This window comes from Pinus tabuliformis, chromosome 8 (assembly GCF_031772625.1).
Source record: "Pinus tabuliformis cultivar Carrire ecotype Pingquan chromosome 8, CPIR1, whole genome shotgun sequence".
Taxonomy (NCBI): domain Eukaryota; kingdom Viridiplantae; phylum Streptophyta; class Pinopsida; order Pinales; family Pinaceae; genus Pinus; species Pinus tabuliformis.
Genome location: NC_142294.1, coordinates 1,411,809,406 through 1,411,825,582, shown reverse-complemented (window position 1 = coordinate 1,411,825,582; position 16,177 = coordinate 1,411,809,406). Strand labels below are relative to the sequence as shown.

Here is a 16,177-nt window from a genome sequence, read left to right as displayed (position 1 = left end):
TATATTCAACAACCACAACTTCAAACAAGCAAGCAACATTATGTTGTCTCTAGTGGGCTCTCTACTCAAATTACACACCAAATCACACATTTTTCACTTGACAATTTTGGAAAGTAAGATTTCAAAGCTAGCTTACGTTCTCCTTCTTAGTATGTACATGTTTCTGTGATCCAATGATTTTTATGCCCTGCATTTGAAGCAACCAATTGAAAACTGACCCAATTGTTTACATCAGTCAAGTTGAAAGGGTCATGGAAGTGCCTGTGTTCATGCAACCATCCTCATTGGATGTCTCATCCATGAGAAACATGAGTTTCAATCAAGATTCTGCAGTGCCTAGTATTGAAGTGTTCTCCTCTAGCCCACCAATGCCACTGGATGCACCATTCACTACCTGTAATGGAGGTGGTCTGGATGGGAATGGATTTTTACACATGGGAAGTTTAGAAGGGTTTCTAGGATCTATTGAGCAGTTTCTTGTGACTAGGATGACAACAGAGTTGAATAAAAAGTTTCCAAATAACCAAGGTATGACATATTTTCTGAATATTTGAATTTCTTTGGAAGTTGAAATTTGATTTATGTGGATATTCAGAAGATGATTTTTATAGACAAAACTAACTAGGTTGAGGTATCAATTTCCCTTCCAAAACAAATTTTTGGTCATACATTTTTTCATCAAGTATGGATACTTTTATGAGTCCACCCTTCCAAAATACATGTAAGTCTTCATGGAATTTCAAATATGTATCACTTATTATTTTCTTGAATTCTTGCAAGAGAATTTAATAATTTATGTTTGGGAAATCTAAGAATTATATAATACTCCCTGCAGGTGAGGACATAATTGTGGAACCTGTGACAAAACCAGTCTATAACTCATACCGAGACAAGGTATAATGACTTGCAATTTTGTTTCCTTATGTAGAGATGAAGTAAAAAAGGATAAATTTTGTAGAGATAAAGGTATGAGAAAAATAGGGAAAGTTGGGAGATTATAAATTTGTTAGCTTCCATGAGCAGAGTTAATTGTTAATCATTAAGTTGTCATTGTCAGAACTAGTAGTGTCTTTCCAAACCATCCAACTTTCCCAGCACAATGACATATTTGTTTATGCAGGGTCTAGATGATTACATGCTCATGTGCCATCCAAAATAATGAACAAAGAACCATGCACTATAATTTGTGAAAAAATGGCAAGAAAAGAACCCCCAAATTCCATATGTAATCAATGGAAGCACCATACTTTTTCACTGTAGGATCAATAAGAGTATTCATTGGCTTAAGTTCCTAGAGAGAAATAAGTGTCCTCATAAGGTTGGGGATATGCATAAAGAGAATTATGCTTTTAAGGTTACTTTTTGCAAATGATCAAATTTCATTGTTTCTCATTTGAGGAAGATCCTCTTAAAATCCTTGTTATGCCTTATTTTGTACAAAGTCATTGTTTATCTATAACTATAAGAGAACCCTTGCAATGTTACATTCAAAATTCATGGTTCAAAATCCATTTTTTTCTAATTGTGGGAAAATCCCAATATACGTCTTATCCATCTTAAAATTACTATCTCCATGCAGTGAGTTGAATTTCTATGGTGGTAATTTTAGGCCTATGCATCTCTTTTACCAAGTTATCAACCTCCAGTTACTTTTGTGGTGGTTCAAGGATGCCACCATATAAGAATCTTTACAAACAACCATCCATATTGAAATTATATAGAAAAGAGTAGAAACATATTGCCATGTAAGAAGATAATTGTTATGGAATACACAACTATCAGTTGTCACATACTGTGTATGATAGTCCTCTATTGATCATAATTCTATTGTAAGCTTCCTTTTATTTTACAAAAGAGTTAGTGATTATGGTCCTTTTTGATGATATACTAGGCACTGTAGTTGATTCCAAAATTTTCCATCCAATAAAATTTGACTTTTACCTTTGCAGCGATGTTGGTATTCAGGTACCATTGATATTACATTTTCCATTTGGTTGGATAATAGGTTGATATATTTTGAGAGTAAGATGTTATTATGTTGTCCAACTTAGCAGAAATGAACATGTTGACTGGAAGATTAACCGATCTATGTTTATGATGTTTACAGGGAACTAGTAGATCTGCCCATTATCATGTTCTTTGGGATGAAAATAAATTCACAGCTGATGGATTGTTGTCATTTACCAAAAATATCTACTACACGTAGATCTCTACCTCATCCTCTTTACCCCTAATGCATTGTGTAGATTAGATAACCTATTTTCAAAATCTTATAATAAATTTTTAGTGTGTTTCTTATCAATCTAGACTTTTACTTTTGTGTTGTATATTTAAAACTTTATAGTTCAAGGTTTGCAAAATTCATGTTTAAGTAGTAGGATAAGAGTTGGAAGTTATAGATGGAAAATATAAATAGATATTTTGTTGTAGTTGGTTTTAAGGTAAATCATTGTTGATGTTTGAAGTAATGTTGGTTCTTAAGCAATGATTGTTTTTCAGTGTCGAAAAAAATGATGCTTTTTCTCATCCAGTTGAAAAATGGGAGTTGGTTTTTGTTCTTAAATTGAAACAAATTTAGAAAAGAATTAATACCTTGTATATTTTATTGGGTTCCTATTGACTTGTATCGATTGATTTCTGGAATATATGTGTACATGCTTAATTTCTCTACGTAGGTCTCCAATGCTAAATCATAAATATATGCTTGGATCATATATTTGGGCATTGTCCTTGACATATATTTTATTTGTTATTATGTACCATACCCCAAGAATATTATGCCCATCTAGCTACATTTCGGGCTTAGTTTTATATGGATCCAAAAACATCAAATAATGGTTCCTTATCTAATGTTTTTCCTGGTAGTCGCATGACTGCAACTAGTTTAGGTTCTTAGAGCACTCATGTACCTACAGGAACAAGTGTTCAACCCTTACCAGATCTGAAAGAAAATGTCAAGAGAGTTATGTTTCACTGTTATATTTGGTACATAGATGTTTGACATTTTTAAGTTCTATATATCCCATCCCTTTGTTGGGTTAAGTAGGAAATTGAGTGACAGGCTAGGTGCATCACTGTGATGCTTTCAAATTGTAAAGTTCTAGATTTCGAAAACTTAATATCACACTTAGTCACTTGCTTTTCACCTCTTGTACTATTTGACATTTTTTAATTGGTTGTGGCCATTTTAATTAAAGAGACAATTAAACTTTAGTGTGAACATTTGTGTTGTGTGTTTTCATATTATATGGGCATGAATATTGTATGATATTTTTTTAATATAGTCACAAAATCATACTAATTCATTTATGTTGATTAATAATGAACACATAAAATGAATATAAAACTACTAAATTAGTAGTTTATATTGATTAATAATGAATATAAATAAAATGAATATACAATGACTAAATTAGTCGTTTATAATGATTATTAATGAAAGTAAATAAAAATAAATAAATTACTAAATCAGTGGTTTATATAACGTGTTATCACCAAAAAATGATCACCTAGCCATTTCTAACTAGGTCGATCAAAACACACCATGTGGATTTAATTTTACCATAGTAAAATCACTTTTAGTGTGGAAAATAATTTAGTAAACCACCTTTATTAAATTATTTTATGATTTAAATAAAAAAACACCATGAGAATAATTAGATAAATCATTATTTATTTAATTTTCTCTAGGTATTATTGTTAAATCATTATTTAATAGTTATTTATTGTCACATTTGACTAAATCCCTTAGGAATATTTAAATAAATCACTATTTGTTTGAATTTCCTTATTTCTGTTATTAGAATAATTATTAAATCACTATTTTATAATTATTTTGATTTCACACCTTTCTTGTTTCTCGTGAAATAATTAATAAATCATTTTATATTTTAATTATTTATAAATAAAGAAATTTAACTATTTTAAATTCCTTTTCCCTCTCCAATAAATATAATAAAGTATTCCAAGTAGTTAGATCTGAATTTGGTCAATAATATTTTATTATTCTCGATTTCTGAGATTAACTCTATACTCTGCCATATAAAGGAGGGTTTTTCATCCATTCTTCACCATGATCATTATTGTCGTCAACATTATTGTCATTTTTTTGAGCGCTCATTTGAGTTCTTCACTTTGTTTGGGTTTTTCACATGATTGAGAGAGGGAATTCTATTTCTGAATCATCAAGGTTATCAAAGGACCCATCCCACGGAGGGGGAATTACAAACCAATCTGTAGATCTCCTTCACCAGGTGTTATCAGTAAAGATTTATTTGTTTAAAATCATATTTCTAGTGGGTTATTATTCTGGATATATTATTTTGCTGCTATTTGTTTTGGATCTTATTTTCTTTTACTACAGATTTTCCATTCATATTTTAGATCTAGAACAACAACAACCATTAAATTGTTGTTAGGGTCGCTTGTCACCTAGTGACTTAAGTGAGGGTTTTTGGTACACCTTCCAGGAATTTTCATACTAACAAATGGCAACTCCACTTGGTGTTTAGTTACATTTTTCATCAACAAATGGTGACTCCCCTGGGTGTTTAGTTACATTTGTCATCAACATATGGCAACTAAACTGGTTTAATAATCGCATTATTGGGTGACTAAAGTTTCATAAATTTTAGGGTTTCTTCAGCCATTTTTTAGGCCTCTCAATTTTATTTCCAATTTAACCCCTATTTTGTCAAATTTTTAGATTATGAAGGGTTTCCGGTCTTTTCCGCAAGTCACTGGTACCATCCGAGCAGGATAAGACAACATCTGTCTGAAATATTTTGGGCGAGACAAGTGAAAACAGAGTGCACATTTTTTCATGTTTAGTGCGCTCCAGAGTGCACGTTTTGCCCCAAAAACTACACTACCTCAGAAAACAGGTAAGTACCTATGATACCCAGTTTTTCCAAAAAAATTCATTTTTTTATAGTTTGTTTGAAAGTGTTGTCTGCATATTGGTTTGGGTTTTTCAATTCTATTAATTAGTCTCCCTTAGGCCTAGATCCACTTGTTTCATTTCTTTAAGGAAGCAAATAGACCCCTATGGTTTAGAGTACTCCTCCATATTGTTAGGAAGACATTTGTTGAGTGAGGAGTCTAGGATTTTCAGCATTTTTAGCCTCTATTTTTCAAATATAACCCATTACTTTTCAAATCCATTGGATAGGTTTATTTTCCCTTTTCTCACTTTAGAGTTTCAGTTTTCCTTCTTCCCCTTAGGATCCCCTTGAGAATCCTAGGTCTTAGAGCTCCATACCTGTCCTTTGCAGAAGTTTTTACCTTTGAGTTTTGTTGTTTGTCTGCACCATTTTCAACAGCCTAGAGCCTTTAGATCCTAGTCCCTTGACATCAGATATTTTTGGCCTCTTTGTGTCTTTGAGTAGCATGTTTTCTTTCTCTTGCTTAGCTGCTTAGTATCCCTTATGGATGGGGTTGTGTATGCTTAATTAACTATTTATTTTTTTTTCATTTCAAATTCATTTATAGTATTTCAAGATTTTATTTTTGGCACCATATGGCATCATTAAACATTCTTAATTAACTCTTCCACTTGACACATCTTTTGCACACACTCACACCTTAAGCGAAATGGAGAGTTTGGTTAGAACTGCTAAGCCAAGAAATTAAACACTACACCTTAATAAATCAAAACACATAGATTAAACCCACTTGTACATCAGGGCCAAACAATCTTTGTATTGTAGGTGTAGGGTTGATGGGATAGGCTTCCAATAACACCTATCAGTCACTTTTCATTGCGACATATAATTTTTCATATTAAGGAGCTTAAAATCCTTTCACCATCCCATGGTCAAAGCTAGAGTGCATCATAAACCCGATTCAGAGGGGGTTAGGCTAGGTCATCATGTGAGTAGTTCTCCTCAGGGCTACCCAACCCATGGTAGGGAATTCCATGTAGTGGTTGAGTACAAAGAAGCTCAAGACTCAACCACCCCCATGGGATGAAGATAACTATAGTGGCCAATATTAGGAAAATGCCTTATAGGATTGGCTATGGGAAGTAGTTGGTCCTCTACCCCACCTTTCTCTAGAAAACTCTGCTTGCGGGGATGAGATTCCATCAAGTAAGAATTTCTTTGGATGGCCATCTAAAAAGTAGATTTAGGATTGTTTGAGGATTCATATCACCTATAGGCCAAATTTATTTTTATTTAATAGGACTTGTTTTTTTTCATTAAGAGTAACACCATTAAAATAGTTTGTTTACATTTGGCACGACTGCACTAGGTGTTTTCATGTTGTTTGTTTCTCTTTTCTTCCAATCATTATCATTTAGTCTAGACATCATAGCATCTCCAACGTGCTTATCGTGTCTAATTTGAGGGCTTCACCCTCAGTTCCTGTTAGGCCATATCACTCCTCCTCGTAGGGAGTGAGTTTAACCTCCCAGTCCTCCATGAGTCATCATTCTAACTTTAATTCAGATTCTACTTATTCATCCTTTGATTCCGTGTTCCCTCATCCTCATATTGCCATCATTTTAGGCACCAATGCAGGTGTAGATCCCAGGGCAGTAACCCAGGTACCAACCAGGGTACCCCCATTAGTGGAACCTCAACCGATTTGGTCACTCTAACTCCCTTACTTCCTTTTGTCATTAGTCTAAGTCTCCCAAATTTTAACCAACTTATCAGTGATCCTCTTCTCCACGATCCCACATGGCCAACAATGCCTAACAAAATCCCCTCAGACATCCCGAAGTTTGAGGGTAATCCTGGAGAAGAACCAACCAATCATGTTCGCTCCTTTCATATGTGGTGTTCATCCAATTCTATTACCAATGACTCCCTTTGTCTTCGGTTGTTCCAACATACGCTCATTGGAGCTACTGCGAAGTGGTATGTATACCATCCTAGGGCAACCCATTCCACTTTAGTGTCTCTTTCCACAAAATTTCTTTCATATTTCTAGTTACTTCTCCATTATGATACTGGTATTGGACTTTTGAATTCATTCCATCAAACTTTTTCCACTCGCCTTTTCGACCATGTTCAGGAATGGCATAGAAGAAGGAGCATCTATCAAACTCTTGACTTCAAAGACCAAGTCTATATGGATTAGTTTGTAAGATCATTGTTGGCCCCCATTGCAAAATATGTTTCTTCTCACTTTCCTCAATTTGAGTAAGAAGCTCTCCAAATCGCTTGTAAGTTTGACCTAAGTTACGCCTAGTCAGGTTACATTTGCACTGTCAGCCCCTATCTACCTCGGCTTGGTGTTGCTAATGCGCTAAGGGTATCTCATGAATGGATGGAATTGTTGGAACTCTTTCACACCCCCAACCATATGCTCCTCCTTAGATGAGTTGAGGGACTAGTCCCATGTACAATTATCCCTCCCCTAATCCTTATTAAGGCACTCCTTATCCAATCCCCAGCACACCATATGCATATCCCTGTCCACATCAATCGATGCCAGGGCCAACTGTTGCACTGCATTCTTATACCAATGTTACCCTATCTCCAAATTATCCATATGCGTAGCCTAGTGCTTCATCTCCTTTGGCACTAGCACCCCAACCCCCCATGCCTGCTCTCGCTCCATAGCCACAAGCATCTCCTCCACAAGGAAAAGTGTACTCTTAGTAGAGTGGTTGCAATCCTCTAAATACCAAGAAAAAGGACAAGGGGAAGGGTAATAGGAAACATCAGAAGCAAGGTAATCAAGGCAACTAGGGTCCTCCACCCAATGCCCCTCAGGGTACTCAACCTAATCCCACAACACAACAATAGGGAGGTTAGAACAATGGTCTTCGAATGATTAAACCTTGTGCTTGTTGTGGAGTCTATGGCCATTATACTCATGAGTGTCCCATGTTATCTCAGATGTACCAAACATGGGAAGCTCAAACATCTTCTTGAAGATCACAACCTTCCACTCCTCCTCCCCCTCCTGCATATCAACCCGATGTGCTTACCAACCTGTTATATAGAATTTTTATCTACAGATAAACACATTATCCCTATGTGGGTAGCTACACCTAGAACAACAGAAAGAAAGTAGTTTAACTTTTTCCTATAGTAGATAGATGAATGAAGGAACTTACTTGTAGTCTTTCGTTTCCTTAATCCCATTTGAATTTATCCCATCGCGCCCACGTGAACTAAACCTGCTCAATTAGTACCTGTATTTACAGAAATAGAAACAACAAACGATCAAAACATACAAGATATATCTACTATAAACCAATGGAATCGAAGACATTGAAACACATAATCATCATAGATATGAACAAGAATATGAGAAAAGGAATAAACTCTTTATTAATGTAGAAGGAACAGTTTCACTGAATACAGTTTGATCCTGTGCCACTCCTCCAGCTTCACTCTAACCCTCGCCACATCAAAAACACACCAATCCACCAACATAACATTACTTGACGTGAATTTAACTCTCAAACCAACATAATTTCCTTGAAAACTTCAGACTCTAGCCCCTTGATCACTATGATGAGTGCTCAATTTATAGGAAATGGAGGTGGTTTTGTCATAAATGAGGGTATTGAATGGCCTTCCAAACTTGGAGTTAGTTTCCATGGAGCAAGGGATGAGAGGATAGGAGGTTAGTGGATCTTTAGACTATCCAATTTTGAGCTCATAGGAGGAGATAAGAGATGGGATCCTTCTAGAATGATCTAGAATCAAGGAATATTCCCAAAACCCTATGAAAATTGTGCTCAATCTCACCCAGTGAAGGTCAAAGAGGGCCTAATTGCACTGCAGTGTAGGCCTGAATGGGCCTGCCTACTCTGCAGCACAACTACCCCTAACCAAGGCTACGCTGGGGTCCCAAGGAGGCATTTTAGCAAGGCTTCAGGCCAGGAAACTTTCATGGAAGGAAGCATTCAATGAGATGACTTATCTAGGGCATGTAATAACTGAATTAGGGTTTGATGAGCCCTAATTGTACTCATCTGAATGTCGGGAGTGATGTGCCCAAATAGACCTGTAATAGTTGCCCCCTAAAGCATGAAGTCAAAAATGATAATGTCGAGTGATATGATTTACAATGTGATGGGGAGGATCTGAAGCGAATGGTGGCTTGCATTGATTATAATACATAACATCATGATATTTTGAATTTTTCATGAATTGATGAGGGAAGGCATACCCATACTCAACATAAAAAAAATTCATTACATGGACATAGATAGTCATCTATAGATATAGACCTATGATAACATGACCATCTGTGTAAAGCCATCATACAGATGATTTAGTGCTCTCTTGAAATCACAGCTCGGATGGATGAAACTAGATCAATGGTATTCTATCTCAACCAATCGTTCACTCAAGTACGAGTCTAACCATGTGAATATGTGATCTGAAGTTGAACATGGCAAGACATCATCTGATTACCAACCAATGATGTAAACCATTAACAGATGTGAGAGAGATCACCGATAATGATAATGATTCTCAAGGTACTACAGTACATTCTACATGGCGTGAATAAATGTTTTGATTTTGAACACCATACAAAGTCTTTCATTCGAATGCCAGTGATGTCAACCTATCGCTGGAAGCGAGAAACTTGCCATTGATATACGCAAGCCTCAAGGTACTAAAAGGGTGTTTCTAAGTCAACTTCTTGGATAATGTGCTGATGTCAACAAGAAGTGATTCGTTGCAGGAAGGACTTGACGTATCCCCCATCAATGACATGAAATGACTGTAATAATTTTGGAGACGAAATGTGACTGACGAAACGACATTCCGGAATGGCGGTCATGAAAATGAATGTTTATGAGTATTGTAAAGGATGAATTTTACTCAGTGACTTCTCTTGAACATGTCGGTGACAGTAAATGAATTGGAAACATTGACCCAAAACTAAAGTGATGGATGGTATGATAGACCATAGGTATCATAACCATCAAGTAGATAACCCAACCCAAATAGTCACAGAGATGAAGTGAAAGTGTCATGTTCAAGAGCGACTTGCTACCATAAATTGATTTACCCCTTTTCCCATTTTCCCCGGTCATTGCTGACCAGTACCTCTTTATTTTTTAACAAGCTTGAGAAGGATAACATATGCTTGTAGTATAATTCCACCCTTTGGGTGAATCCATCACTATGTGATGTTTTAACGAGTCTAGTGAAGATGAAACTTGGTCTTGTCATGATGGACAAGTTTGTCGCTATTTGATGTTTTAACGAGTTTAAAGACAATGAGAACTTGATCCTTTTCATGTTTAGAGAGTTTGAAAAGGGACAAAAAGAAAACTCCACAAGTTCTTTTTCGTAAATTTGTCTCTCAAGTCCGAAAAGCGTAAAATAATACAAGAGAGAACCTATTGACCATGTTCGATCAATGTATTCCTTTTTCATAAGTAATCTATCTCAATCCTAAAAAGAGTTAAAGTTATACAGATTAGATGTTGTTTCCAATCCGTTTACGAGCTAAAAAAGATAAGCGCCCGACAATATTTTCATGTTTAAAGAGTCAGAAAAGAGCTTGAAAGAATACCCCTTGTTTTTATTTTCTTTTAACGAGTCAAAAAGGAAAATACTTGATAATCTTTTCATGTTACAAGAGTCTAAAAAGAGCCTAAAGGGGACTCCACTTAGAGGAATGCGTGGTGTCTAGGATAGAAACTGGTTATGGTGATGTTGGAACTTCTCAAAACATGTTGATTTATTTGAAGAGGCTAGCTAATAAAACCACTCATTGCAACTATTGCTCAAAAAGGGTAAAACAACCAAGTGAAAGTGTATGATCAGCCAAGTAGATAGTGACGGTGGAAGGAGAAAAACCAAGGCTCATATGACGGAAGAGGCCGATAGAATGGAAATAACAAGGGTTAAAATGGAAATGGGTTCATTTTTACACAAGCTTGAACCATAGGGAACTATGCTTGAATTCAGCTTCATGTTTACACAAGCTTGAAATGAAAAACTATGCTTGGAATTGATTTACATGTCCCCAACATGATGACTCGATTCTAGGTGCATGCCCCCCAAGCTTCATTACATTCACCTAAATATACTACTCGTGGCTATAAGGTGGATGGAGTGAAGGTTCATTTATGAGATCAAGTGAAAAACTCGACTGGGATTTTACAAGATCTAATCAAAGACTCGAATTGGAACTTTGCTTCGGGGGACCTTGTTTCATTTTCAATGAGCTTAACACAAGACAAGGAACTCTTCTCAAATTCCTTGTTTCATTTTTTAACGAGATTGACACAAGACAAGGAACTATGCCCTGGGACCTGTTTCATTTTTTAATGAGGTTGACACAGTAAAAGAACTATCCTCATATTCCTTGGTTCATTTTTTAACGAGCTTGAAAAAAGACAAGGAACTATGCTCATGATTCCTTAATCATAACCCATAAGAGGTCATGACTTCCAAGAGTTTCTCACCAGATGGGAGAACAATGCTCTGGAAGGGATATGTAGCAAGGAATCCATTAGAGAGATCTGGTTCCAATGCCCCTAGTCCATAATGCACAACATCACAGAATTAATTGTTAGTTGATGTAGGCATGGAACGAGTTACCACGTAATTGACCCGTGGCAGGGAAGATACCATTGGGACAAAAGGACCATTTATGTAAGATGGTTTATTGGAAGCCATATTTGGGCTGGGAAATGAAAGCTGGTCAACAGTAACAATTCTAGCTTCATGCGGGAAACACATCACTCGAAAGAGTGTTGAAACAATAGCTCCCATGTCATAAGCATAGTCACACCCAAGAAGTAAATTGTAATCTAAAGGGCCTGGGACTATCGTCACATTGAGATAAAGAATTTTTCCTCCCAAGGTAATAGGAAATTGAGGAAGGATCCCTAATGGTTGACTAGTTCCTCTGATAAAAGCCTACAGATTCTAGGTAACAAGCACAAGTGGCGAAAAACCGCACACCTGCCAAGCAGCGGAGGAAAGGCTACTCACAGATGCACCTTCATCTATAATAGTGCTAGATACAATCATATTATAAACATGTACTGTGATCTGGAAAGACACATAAGAAGGAAGAAGGCATCTTTCCAATCGATTCCAATCAAAGGAAGTGACCAGACTACTTGGAGGGGGTACCGTAAAAACAAGAGAATTACCCCCTTGAGTTACAAGAACGGGAGGATTTTCCTCATGTCTTGATGGAACAAGAGGGTTACCTCCAAGCTCATTGGAATCTGAAGAAATGAAAAGAACTTGAGTGGTATCATACTCACTCTCTACAGGAAAGGTATGATTAACTGAAGGTGAACTAGGGTCAACTATTTCTTCAACCTATGATTGGTCAGGTATAGACTCATGGGATTCACAATCAGAGAGAGTGGTTTTGACTGACGGTTGATTTGGGTTAGTCACTTCATCAATTAGTGAAGGAGTAAGGGAAAGTCTCCTGTAACCAGATGGAAGTCGCTACCGAGAAGCAAGACGGTTATCCAACACTTTTTTGGCTTCATCCAGATAGGAACAAAGGTGAATGGGGTGATTTCCCTCACATAACATACAGGGAAACTTAACTTTACCCTTATTCCAATGAAATTTACTACCACTAGTTGATGGTGTGTCACCAGCATGATCTCCAGAAGTTGATGACACAAGACGACGTGAATGAAAAGACCATTCTTCTAAGATCTAAGGAATACTAGAACAATTTAGTCGAAGATGGTCCCCCGTACAAAGTTTGCAAGGATATCGAAGTTAGTGAGGCTTATCGGATGGTTTCTCATCAGAAGTTGCATTCGAAGCAATGGCTACTTGGTTACCCCCCTGCTGAATTTTCTTCTTCTTCTTCTTCTTCTTCTTCTTCTTCCCTTTCTTCTTCTTCTTAGCCACTTGGTTACTAGTGTCAATAATTTCACCAAGCAAAGAGGAAGAAGGGGAGGAAGAAAAAACCGACGAAGAAGGTAAAGGGTCAACTTTAGGATCAGCTGGAGGTTGATTTTGTTTAGTTGTAGGAATATTCAGTTTTGGGGACAAGGAGGCTGAGAACAACCATATTGGCAAGCCGATGGTAAGTCCAAAAAGGGACAATGTAACCATATAAGGAGCACTAATGTTTCTGAAAGGAGGAAAAGGACTAGGATTCCCATCAAAAGGAATTCCTTGATCGGTGGACTCTGGAGTTGTTGCCATATGTTTCAACCTAAGATCAACTAAGGAGTGATGTGGAGGATGTTATCTGTTGTCAATTAATTTATTTTAATCAAAATAACATAGAAAAATAAAAAAGGGATAATCTAGGCAAAAGGATTACCAAGTAACTGTGAACTGCAATATACTGCCTCAGTAACCCAAGGACTTAACATACGTGCAGGAAATCTCCCCAAATGTTGTTTTCGATGTATCACAGTATACAAGGTGGTCGACTCGGTTACCTAAGGATGGATAGCAACATAATGTAGTCCTCCAATATATACCCGAAAGTACGTGGAGGCCTAATCCTTATTAGCGTTGTCTAATGTGAAACCGCATAGTGAGAGTATTCCTTTATACTTTTTGTACTATAACACTGCCCTATATACCTGAAGGTACGTCGACAAGCTATGATATAGCTACGTACGCAGAATGAGGTATCACACTTGGAATGTATCACAGAAAATTAACGATAGCTGCTATGTTTTACGACATCGGAACACGTCTCTAGCCTAGAACATATAAATGTTATATGTTAAGTTACAACGCTCCATTAGGTTAATTGAGATAACTTTTAAGTTGATCTTGTTTAACATTTTACCTTTCAGGTTCATTGTGTGATGTCTTTGAAATTCCTAGAATGCAACTATGATGAGAAACATTCTTTTCATTTGATTTGAGCAATGAAAACCTTAACTACAAGGGATAGAGAAATCAAATTCTTTAATCAAAGAGCATAGAGCACATCTAATGCAACTTTCCCTATACTATTCCTACAAGAACAAACAAACCTCTAAATGCATAATGCATGTTTTTCTTTTCATTTCCCTTAATATTTCGATGAACAAAAGGAAACTAAATGCATAAATAGTCAATCAATAGTTTTCACAAGAAACAAAGACATTACGATAGTTCCTTTTTCAAAGAAATGAAGACTTTACAACACTTCCTTTTCAGAAAAGTCTAATTAGTTATAAGTTAACTTTGAAAATGAGTTGATAATGATAAAGAAATCATTTAAGAAACACTAAACAATTAAGGCCAAAGTAGGGCTAGGAGGGGAAATGCAACTTGATTTCAGAACCATAAGAGACATTGATCTTTCAGCAAACAAAATCAGAAGAAACATTGGAAAAATCAAGCCAAAGGTGGGTTTCTTAGCCTAATAGGGATCAAAGCAGGCTAGAGTGGGAGATAGTGCACTATCTCTAAGCTAGGGCTACTCTGTAACACACTATTTCAAGACCAACATTGGGCACTGGTGCCAGAGAGTCAAATCAGGAGATGTTGAAGCACACTTTTTGACCAAAAACACTTCAAAAAGACTGAAATAAGATCAATGAAGTCAAGCAAAGTCTACTAGGGTGTAATATGATGAGGGAGGCCACCAAAAACAATAATATTTCCCCAATATTGTCGCCAATTTGTTATATGGAATTTGCATCTACGGATAAACACATTTTCCCTAGGTGGGTAGCTACACCAAGAACAACAGAAAGAAAGTATTTTAACCTTTTCCTATAGTAGATAGATGAGATGAAGGAACTTACTTGTAGTCTCTAGCCTAGAACATATAAATGTTATATGTTAAGTTACAACGCTCCATTAGGTTAATTGAGATAACTTTTAAGTTGATCTTGTTTAACATTTTACCTTTCAGGTTCATTGTGTGATGTCTTTGAAATTCCTAGAATGCAACTATGATGAGAAACATTCTTTTCATTTGATTTGAGCAATGAAAACCTTAACTACAAGGGATAGAGAAATCAAATTCTTTAATCAAAGAGAATAGAGCACATCTAATGCAACTTTCCCTATACTATACCTACAAGAACAAACAAACCTCTAAATGCATAATGCATGTTTTTCTTTTCATTTCCCTTAATATTTCGATGAACAAAAGGAAACTAAATGCATAAATAGTCAATCAATAGTTTTCACAAGAAACAAAGACATTACGATAGTTCCTTTTTCAAAGAAATGAAGACTTTACAACACTTCCTTTTCAGAAAAGTCTAATTAGTTATAAGTTAACTTTGAAAATGAGTTGATAATGATAAAGAAATCATTTAAGAAACACTAAACAATTAAGGCCAAAGTAGGGCTAGGAGGGGAAATGCAACTTGATTTCAGAACCATAAGAGACATTGATCTTTCAGCAAACAAAATCAGAAGAAACATTGGAAAAATCAAGCCAAAGGTGGGTTTCTTAGCCTAATAGGGATCAAAGCAGGCTAGAGTGGGAGATAGTGCACTATCTCTAAGCTAGGGCTACTCTGTAACACACTATTTCAAGACCAACATTGGGCACTGGTGCCAGAGAGTCAAATCAGGAGATGTTGAAGCACACTTTTTGACCAAAAACACTTCAAAAAGACTGAAATAAGATCAATGAAGTCAAGAAAAGTCTACTAGGGTGTAATATGATGAGGGAGGCCACCAAAAACAATAATATTTCCCCAATATTGTCGCCAATTTGTTATATGGAATTTGCATCTATGGATAAACACATTTTCCCTAGGTGGGTAGCTACACCAAGAACAACAGAAAGAAAGTATTTTAACCTTTTCCTATAGTAGATAGATGAGATGAAGGAACTTACTTGTAGTCTTTCACTTCCTTAATCCCCTTTGAATTGCTCCCATTGTGCCCACTTGAACTAAACCCGCTCAACTGGTACTTGTATTAACAGAAACAGAAACAGCAAACGATCAAGGCATACATGATCTATCTACTATAAACCAATGGAATCAAAGACATTGAAACACATAATCACTATAGATATGAACAATAATATGAGAAAAGGAATAAACTATTTATTAATGTAGAGGGAATAGTTTCACCCAATACAGTTCGATCCTGTGCCAGTCCTCCAGCTTTAGTAAAACCCTCGCCACATCAAAATCACACCATTCCAGTAGCATAAAATTGCTTGACATGAATTCAACTCTCAAACCAACAGGATTTCCTTACAAACTTCATATTCTAGCCCCTTGATCACTATGATGAGTGCTCAATTTATAGGAAATGGAGGTGGTTTTGTCATAAATTATGGT

At 36.2% G+C, this 16,177-nt stretch overlaps 1 pseudogene; it reads left to right on the top strand.

The window, feature by feature from the left end:
* The first annotated feature begins 308 nt into the window (after positions 1–308).
* LOC149240861 (protein argonaute 1-like) lies at positions 309–3,001 on the top strand (annotated as a pseudogene).
* The last annotated feature ends 13,176 nt before the right edge of the window (positions 3,002–16,177 follow it).